Source organism: Chrysochloris asiatica, unplaced genomic scaffold (genome assembly GCF_000296735.1).
Source record: "Chrysochloris asiatica unplaced genomic scaffold, ChrAsi1.0 scaffold00033, whole genome shotgun sequence".
NCBI lineage: Eukaryota > Metazoa > Chordata > Mammalia > Afrosoricida > Chrysochloridae > Chrysochloris > Chrysochloris asiatica.
The window spans coordinates 6,882,881-6,893,488 of NW_006408551.1; positions in this window are offsets into that span (position 1 = coordinate 6,882,881).

The window sequence follows — 10,608 nt, forward strand, 5'->3', positions numbered from 1 at the left end:
TGTCCTTCCAGAATATCTACCAAGAATTACACCTTTGGATTTCCAAATGGTGGTCACCATAACTTGTGACATTTTTGCCTTGAAATTAACTGGCCCAGCAGATTCCCTTGGAAGCTACTGTTTGGATTGGCCCTTACTCTCTGGGTGGTATAGGTAAATTCAAGACTCATTCCTGGTTATAATTCTCTCCATAAAATCAACTTCACTAGCTTCAGTCTTGCTTAGAAGACTGATAGAAAGACCAGCTCTTTGAGGTAGGTGACGTTTGTGTAACACTTGCAGCACCCATCAATTAAAAAAGTTACTAAGACCAATATGTTCACTTCAAATTGAGGATGCTGAAGCAAGTGAGATCCTATGATTTTCTCCCATCAGTTTCTAGACTTCAGAAATAGTTTCTTCATTTGTCACGGTTGACAATCTTTCCTCTCTTGGCTCATCTTCAAGGCATTCTTGACTTTTCTCTAAATGCTTGATCCATTTAAAAACTATTATGTAATATGGGGGGGTGGGGGAGCATTCCTTGTTTCAATGTTTCTGTGATTTTAGAAAGATGTCTACTTGGGTTTTGTTAAAAAATTGATACTAGCCCCAATCTCACAATAGTTTTGTGGTTTTTTTTTTTTTAACCCATGGCACAAAGTATCCTTAAAAAAAAAAAAAAAAATAGGAGTCTTGGTGTGGCACTGTGGAATAATGCCCTGGACAGCAAGGTCAGTTTGAACTGCAAGGTCTGCAAGGTCAGAGATTCAACTTCACCAGCTACTCCTCAGAAACCCTATATAGGGTAGCTATGAGTCAGAACCGACTTGACAAAACTTTAAGAGCACCAACAATGAAATTAAGATAAATATATTACTGAGAGAACTTTTCTGTAGCCATCCACTGATCACAAAGATATGTTTAAACATGTTCTGTTTGGAATAAACCCATGTGTATATGAACTGGAACCACACTAGCAATTCTTTTTAATATATCCTAACAAGAGATTTATTTCATGGACGTGACTCATACAATTGTGGGGGTTGGCCTTATGGGTCAGGTGAAAGGCTAGAGACCTTTCTGGGCTCACAGAACTGCAGGGACTTGAGAATCCATAATCTGCAGGCCAGGCAGCAGCCTGGAGACTTCTGCAAGCTTGGATCCCAAGAACCTGAAGGTTGAGACAGAGCATTAGCTTTTCCAGAACATCCATTTATATAGTGGAGGCAGGCCCAGAGAATTGTTCCTTCCCTTTTCACTGATTGATCACATCAGGTAACATCAGGGAAAGTGATTACTGCTAAGTGCCATTGAGTCAGTTCTGACTCATAGTTGCCCTGTATCAGGTTAGGTAGTAATGTGCCACTGATTCGGTTTTGACTCATTGTTGTTGTTAAGTGCCATCATGTTGGGTCCGACTCATGGGTTCGAGACCCTGTATAGGGTATCCAAGGAGTGGCTGGTGAGTTTAAACTGCCAACCTTGTGGTTCAAACCACCATAGTGGTCCTATATAGGGTTTCTGAGGCAGTAAATTTTTACAGGAGCAGAAAATCTTTTCTTTATCCTGTAGAGCAGCTGGTGGACTCAAACTGCTGACATGTGATTCACAGCCCAGTGCTTATTCTACAGATCCATAAATCTCCCTGAAAAGCAAATATGTTGTACTAATTATGGAAGTCCGGGATCTGTCAAACTACTGAGAATCATATCCTAACCAAGTTGACACAGAACATTAACCATCACAAAGAATTCATGAGAACTTTCACTTAAAGGAGTTTTGTCAGTAAGCCTTGATTGCCCAGGACTCCTTATGGTAGAAAGGATGCAAAGAATCTTAAAGAAACTGTTGACTTTACATGCATGTCTTATCTTGTAACTTCCAAGAAGAAGGGAAGTCAATTTTGTCAGGCTCCTTAGTTTCAGTCAGAGGTAAATAGTATTACATTCAGTTTGATTGTCTTTAAAGTCAAGTTGGTTCTGACTCATAGCGACCATATATAGGGTTTCCAAAGAGTTTCTGGTACGTTTGAACAGACAGCTTTATGTTTAACAGCCCAGTGCTTATCCTATAGCGCCATGCCAGGACTCCTACTCACCAGTTATTATCCTGGATCATGTCAGCTGCTAGAGGATGTAGTTGTACTTATAGAAATAGGTTGTCATTAGCTTCATGTCTTTAGATTGTAAGTAGAATAAGCTAATTACTTCTGTAACTTATTTGAGTTTATATTTTTTATTCTGGCTGGTGCTTGAGTAAATTTTTTGTATACAATCCAATCAGATCCTTAACTTTTTTATCCATTCCATTTTCTGCAACTATCCTAATGTTGCAATAGTTTTAGTCATCTGATGGACATCCCTATTACAAGCTTTATTGTAAATCTCCCAAACTGTAATTTCCAAATTTGTGGTGTATTCATAGATAAAAGATCCAGTCCCTTGTTCTCTGGCCAATTTACAGCCCTATTTTTTTTTTTTTTTAATCTCTTATTAATCCCTGGAATCTTATTTTGGAGCTGTAGGATAAGCAGTCAATCACAAGATCAGTTTGAACTGCAAGGTTCAAACTCAACAGCCGCTCCTCAGAAACCCTATACCAGGATCACTATGAGTCAGAATTGACTCAATGACACTTAACAACAGCATTATTTTTTAAATATATCATTGTAACTTAGCACATTATTTCTGAGACAAAGGTAATACATTAACAAACACAAAAACATTTTCATTTACTTGAAAACAAATCGATTTTATTAAAGCAATTTCTGCTTTACTTAGGGGTCATTTAAATTAACTGCTATGAGGAGAACAGGGAAAATGTTTTCTCATTTTTTCCTGATTTTTTTTTCTCTTAATTTTATCTTATCACCACATAGCCAGCTGTAAAAGTCTAAGCATAGTTGTTACTAGAATTTCAAAGATAGTATCAAAGAAGGGTGTTAGATTTGCATGAGTGCTAAGGACTAGCAACTTGGTGGTGGTGGTGGTGGTAGCGGTGTGCTGCTGAGTCAGTTCTGATTAGAGTGACCCTGTATAGGGTTTCCGTGGCTATGAATCTTTATGGGAGCAGAAAGCCTCATCTTTTTCCTGCAGAGTCACTGGTGGATTTCAACTGCTGACCTTGCAGTTAGCAGCACAATATGTAACCTGCTAGTTTACCAGGGTTCGAAGTGTAGTTGTTATTAGAATTTCAAACATAATGGTAAAGAAGGGAATAAGGTATTAGCAACCCAATATATAACTCACTACTCTACCAGGGCTCTAAGTGTAGTTGTTGTTAGAATTTCAAACATAATGGCAAAGAAGGGAATAGAGTGTTGTATTTGCCTGAGTGCTAAGAACTAGCAACTCTCTGGCAGCACATGTTTTATGAAGCCATTTGGAAAGTGCAGGACTCAGTTCCCAAAGCACACCAAGAACTGATCAATAGTTAAGGGTCAGTACAAACCAGGAGACAATTCCGTGCGGTAAAAAGAGAGCAGAGCTAGAAGTCAAGAATCCGAAATTCCAGTTTTTATCAGAATTATTATAGTCTCTGTTGTTGATAGCTGCATTCCAGTTGGTCCCTGACCAATGGTGATTCCCTGCACAATGAAATGGAATGATACCAGATCCTGCACCATTCACATGATTGGTCGTGGACTAGACTCGTGTGATCCATAAATTTTCATTGATTGGTTTTCAAGAACTATATTGCCAGGCCTTTCTTCTTAGCATCTTAGTCTGGAAGGTCAACTAAATGCATTCAGCTTTATTACTACATGCAAATCTCCACTGAGAGATTCATAGCTAGAAATCAAATTCAGGTTGCCTGCACAGAAGACAAGAAGTCTACCACTGAATTATCACTGCCACCAATCTCTATCCACCTTCAAATATCACATTTGGAAATCATTTATGTTTTATTATAATTTAAAGTACCCTCACCTGCAAAATGGGATTATCCCTACATTACTGCTGGTGATGGTTGTGTGCCACTGAGTCTGTTCTGACTCACAGTGACTCTGTACAGGGTTTCCAAGGCTGTAAATCTTTATCAGCACAGCAAGTCTCATCTTTCTCCCATGGAGTGACTGGTAGATTCAAACTACTACCGTTTGGTTAGCAGTCCATCTCATAACTGACTACACTATTATAGCACCTTATCCCTATACTGCATGGCTCAAACATTTCTGTTCAGGATGAAACGGAATTGAGGGAGTGAAAAGAATTCATTTTAATTCTAACACTTTCCTTTGCTAATTGTGACATTGAACAAATTATTTATCCTTCAATAATCAATTGCATTTTCTAAAGCCAATTTCACTTTATTTCCTAGTTAGCAATCGAATATAAGATGTACCTCTTAAAGTTATTGTGATGACTAAATGTGATAACACATCAAAAGAGCTTTGAAAACCACAAAACTCTATACACATTGTTCATTCAAGTTCAATAAGTAGACAGACTCAGGAAGCTAAAGGAAAATTAGATGTTTTTAGTAGACAAAGATATGTGAGTCTGTTGGCATGCTAGTTTTCTCAGCTTAGTGGGAAAAGAAGCATCCACAGGGTTTGTCCAATATTGCAACCTAGCTAAAATAAGTATCACCCTTTAAAGCCACTTGCCAAAAAAAAAAGCTGAGCTTCACAGATGGCCAAAGTAACTCCATTAACATTCACATGTCCTTCTTAAATGATTGAATTTACTTTGTAAGTTCTTGAATGTGTCAGTATATTTGTTATTACACTAAATTGTTATTATATGAATAGCTAATAAAGGAAATAAAATATTTTCATGACTATAAAAACTTTACTCTTCCAATGCTAATAAAATCATTATCTTTATATTTTCTAAGCTATGAGTACATGTTTACATAGCTGGATGGATATATAAACAGATAGATAATGTATGTTGTTGTTTTTAAGTACAATCTATGAGTCAGTAATCCATGAGTCAGTGGAGTCCATGAGTCAGTTCCAACTCATAGCAACTCTGTATAAGGTTTCCAAGAATCAGCTGGGAGTTTTGAAATTATCTTTTATTGCAACATAGTATAGCCTACCTGATTGATAAATTCATAATGTGTATGTAATAAAATTTGAATGATATAATTTCTCATCACATAAAGATATATGACAACCATATTTCCTTACTAGGAAACATACTTCAGTATAAGTAAAATGTTTATTAATTTTATGTAAGTATCACAATTTATTCAAAAATTATATATGGCACTTATCAGTTTGTCATACTGCGGTGGCTTCCATGTTGCTGTAATGCTTCAAGTTATGCCTCCAGCATTTTAAACATCAAAAAGACCACCTATGGTGGACAAATTTCTGTAGAGTTTCCAAACATAGAAAGACTAGGAAGAAGAGGTGGGTTACTTCTGAAAATTTAGCCACTGAAAATCTTATGAAAATTGTCTAGATACAGTACAGAAAGAGGAAAACATTATGAATAGTTCAAGAATATTATCAGATACAGTGCCAGAAGATGAGTCCTCAAATTGGAATGCACTCCAAATATGACTAACAATGAGCTACCTCTCAAAGTTAACTGTGCATTGTGATGTGACTAGAATAAAGTTTTCTGGGGCACAATTCAAAATGAGAAATAGCTCCAAACATCTATTAATAATCAGAACATGAAATACATGAAGTATGCATCTAGGAAAAATTGAAAGTTGTCAAAATGAAATGGAAGGCATAAAGATCTATATCTTAGGCATTCATGAGTCAAAATAGATTGGTACTGGCCATTTTTAATCTGCCAATCATGTGGTTTATGATGCCAAGTATGACAAATTCAAGAGGAATGGGGTAGTGTTCATTATGAAAAAGAACATTTAAAGATCTATCTTGAAGTTCAGTGCTGTCTGTGATAGGATAGCAGCCATAGATCAAGCAATAAGACAGACTGATTAATACCACTATTATTCAAATTTATGCACCAACCACGAAAGCCAGTGATGATGAAATTAAGTAAAATAAACACTGGACTACTGGCTACAAGGTTGACATTTCAAAAACATCAACCACTCCATGTAAATCCTATACAGGTTCTCTATGAGTTGGAACCGACTCAATGACACTTAAAAACAACAAACCAACTTCTTTAGTCTGAAATTGATCAAGATGTACTGATAAGTACTGGTGATTGGAATGCAAAGGTTGGAAAGAAAGAGGAAAGGTCAGTAGTTGGAAAATATAGTTATGGTGAGAGAAATTATGCTGGAGATTACATGATAGAATTTTGCAAGACCAATGGATTCTTCATTGCAAATATCTTTATTAAATAACATAAAAGATAACTATACATGTGGAGCTCACCAGATGGAATACACAGGAATCAAATTGACTACATCTGTGGGAAGATATGGTGGAAAAGTTGAATATCATCAGCAAAAGTAAGACCAGGGGCTGATGTGGGATAGACCATCAATTACACACATGCAAGTTCACGCTGAAGCTGAAAGAAATCAAAACACATTCATGAAAGCCAAAATCTGACCTTGAACATATCTCACCTGAATTCAGAGACCATCTCAAGAACAAAGTTGATGGCTTTGACTCTATTGACCAAAGGCCATAAGAACTGTGTGATGATATCAACATCATACAGGAAGAAAGCAAAAGGAGTTAAAGAGACAGGAAAGAAAGAAAGAAAAAAAAAAGACAAAAATGGTTGTCAGAAGAGACTCTGAAACATGCTTTCCAGCAAAGAGATGCTAAAGCAAATGGAAGGAAAGAGGAAGTAAAAAAAAAAAAAAAAAGATCAGAAAGCTTCCAAGAGTAGCTGTGTAGACAAGTCAAGTATTGCAGTGAAATATGCAATGATCTGGATTTAGAGAACAGAAAGGTAAGAACACACTCAGCATTTTTCAATGTGAAAGAACTGTACAAAAGTCAAGTCTCAACTTTCAAATTGAAGGATTCCATGGGTAAAATATTGCCTAATACAGAAAGGCATCAAAGAAGATGAAAACAATAAACAAAAAGAAATGGTCACCCATCAATAGAAGAATAACTGATAAACAAACCGTGGTACATAGACACAATGGAATATTATGCTACCTTGAAGAATAACAAGGAAGTTGAAAGCTACCACATAACATGGATGAACCTTGAGGACATTATGCTGAGTTAAATTAGTCCGTCACAAAAGGACAAATATTGCTTACAACCATTATTGTAAAAGGTTAAGATAAGATACCCATACTAAAAGAGGGAAAATATTCTGTGTTGGTTACCAGTGGAGGTAGTAGTGTGGGGAGGTTGGGGGGTGGAAAGAGGGGATGGTAGAGAACAGAATAAGGGGTAGACACATCATAGGTGGGGTATTTTGGAGGCCAAAACACAAGAAGGGGGAGGGGGTGGAAGAACAAGGTAGACAGGGGGACACTGAGACAGGTGTGCATGGGCTAAATGGGACAGAGGTAAATAGTGATGTATGCTCAACCTTGTAACAGCGGGGCTCTGTGATACAGGGATGGAGACATAGTCTGAAGTGGGGAAATAATGTTAAGATGCTTGACTGTCTTATGAATATTGGTTTCCCTTGCCTACTATTGTAAAATAGACACTTGAGTAGAATAGAAAGGAATGTCGGGAAACATGATTACAGAAAGCTTGTAAGCACGTCTTCAGCCTATAACTGATTGGAATACCTAAAAGGGGTTCTAGAACTTGCCCAGTGAAACAGGCTTCTTGCAAAGCCTTTGCAGTGTACAGGACCTTAGGTAGAACCCTGAACTCCATCCAGAAACTGAGGTAGGACATTCCCAATAGAAAGGATAAGCAGACTAGCCTGGAACAGCTAGAGCAACAGAATATATATCTTTCTTTCTTTCTTTTTCTTATGTCTTATTGTGAATTATGTGATAGTTTACATGGGAGAACATTAGCTTTACATTCATCCTATAGTATTTCGTTTCATTTGCCATGATTACAATCCCCTCCATGCATCATCAACCAACCAAAGTGTATGCCCCGCAAAGCTGTGCCTTAGTCATCAGCACACAGGTGCTCTCCCTCTCTGGGTCTAGAATCCCCAGCCACTCCATATCTCCACATTATTGTCTCTGTCTCCATCTCTGTGTCACTGTTTCTCTGGATAGGGTCCTGCAATCTGCTCTTCTCTCTTGAGGGTCCCAGGGTCCTCCAATCCTGGACTGCAATAGCAACCACTCCCCTCCTTTTGCTACAAAATCTTTACCTTTACATTTCCAACCCTCACAGTCAGTCCTGATAGCAATTATTCACTATTGTGCCACATGAGTGCCATCCCTATCTCCTTTCATCAGCCCCTCCCAGACAGATTGTATATTACTTAGTGAAGATTCTACCTTCTTCAGTACCCTCTGGATATAAGCTCCCTCTTGAAAGCTTGTAAGCCAGTCATTTCTTGCCTTTGTAGCTGCCCATTTGGGGTAGCCAATGTTCAAGTTGCCCATCCCTGACTACCCTTTGTATTGAGGAGGTGGGAATGATCCTTGCTGTAGATTTGTTTCTCTTTTGAGCTACTGCATCCATAGGTGTAGGTCAAGTTCATCAAATTGTATCGGATTACTCTTTTTTTCCTCTTCTAGTCAAATTCTGATCATCTCACCATTGAAGCCAGGTCAAATGGGTATTATCTGCAAGTGTGGGTGTTCTTGTGCATATCTCCTCACTTATCAGCTGAACAGTTCACTCTCCACTCTAGACCTCTGTGGCTATGTCACTGATTCTGGGCCCAGGAGTTCCTAGGTCTTGCCACACTGCTGACCTTCACCCAGGTTCACAGGAGTCTATTGAATGTGGTAGGACTTAGCTCACAGCTTCAGTACTGTTTTTCCCTCATTTCCCCTTATCGGTGACCAATGTAGTCACCAGTCAGACAGCATGCCTGCCCCTGTATTCCCTTTGAATCTTAATCTTGGAAGGGGGTTTTCCCTGAGGGGACCTGACCACTTGCCTGAATGTCTCCTGGGTGAGCAACTTGCTTGTTCTTATAGTAGCTAATTGGACTGTTGTTATTATTATTATTTTTTTTTCCTATTGGTCTCTCTTTCAAGATGTGTCTTCTGTTCTTCTAGCCGCTCCAGGTTGTTCTGCTTGTCCTTTCAAGTGGAGATTTCCCACCTCAGAAGATTCTGGATGGGGTTCAGGATTCCACCTATGGTCTTATGCAATGCAAAGGCTCCACAGGAAGCCTCCTTCACTGGGACATTTGTAGCCCCATTTAGGTATTTCAATCAGTTATAGGCAGAAGATGGACTTACAAGCTTTCTATGGTGGCATTTCTGGCTATTCCTTTTTCTCCCAGAAGATACATCTTGAAAGAAAGATCAGCAGGAAAAATCCAAATGAAAAATGGCAGTATGATTGGCTACTACAAGAACAAGCAAATTGTTCACTGGAGAAAGCCACCCCCCGTCCCAAGACTGATACTCAAAGCGAACACATGAGCAGGCCTGTAAGCTTGCTGGCAACGATGTTGGTCTACTGGTGAGTGGAAGAGGGGAAAAGTCAGCAATGAAGAAATGGGCTGAGTTCAACCACGTTGCATAGATTCTGGTTGACCTGGAGATGAGAGCGAGAAGAGAAAGGGCTGGTTGGTCCAAGATGTGGTGAGACTTAGGGACTCCTGAACTCATGGACAAGCCATGGAGTGCTAGAGAGTGAAGCATCCAGCTGATATAAAGTGAGGGAAGATGCACAAGAATGCCCAGACCTGCAGATAGTACACATTTGACCTAGCCTTGATGGCTTGATAATCAGAACTCGACTGTTGTTGTTGTTAAGTACCGTGTAGTTGGTTCAGACTCATAGTGACCCTACAAAGAGTTTCCGAGGCTGCAAATCCTTACGGGAGTAGAAAGCCTCATCCTTCTCCTGTGGAACAGCTGGTAGTTTCAAACTGCTGACCTTGAGGTTAGCAGCCCGATTCATAAGCACTATACTACCATAGCTCCTTAGAACTCTACTAGAGGAAGATTAAAAAAAACAATTTTTGATAAAGGAAATGAGTGTAAATTGCTACAATTTGAAGAACTCTATACTTATGGATGTAGTAGCTCAAAATATCAAATGAAAGAGGAGTCTTCACATCAAGTATCAATCCTATTCTCTCTTTATGCAAGGTAGATAGGATGGGCGTCTTAGACATTGGCTACATGAAATGACGGGGTGATAAAGGCATGAAGTGATGAAGTTTTCAAGAGGGAATTTAGTTTAAGAGTGTGTGGGGAAAGGTAGAGTCCCCTCTGAATAGTTTTCATCTTGTCTAGATGGGTCTGATGAAAAGAGATGGGGATAAGATTCTTATGACTCAATAGCGAGTAAATGTTATCATGACTAATTGCGATGGTCACAATTGTAAAGGTAGAAGCTTTGCAACAAAAAGTGGGGAGTAGTTCATCGTACAGTCCAGAAACAGAGGATAGTTGGACCATCAAGGGAGAAGAGCACAATCGGAATGTGGTACCCTATCTAGAGTAGCAGCAACACCAGAGAAGGAGGAGAGATGAGGACATGGAGAGAGGGAGGAGCTGAGGATTCCAGACTAATGGAATGAGAGGGACTGGGTGCTGGCAGCCAGGAGGCAGGCTTGCAGAATGTGCCATTTGGTTGTCTAAACCCCACCTCCCCTGCAAAAA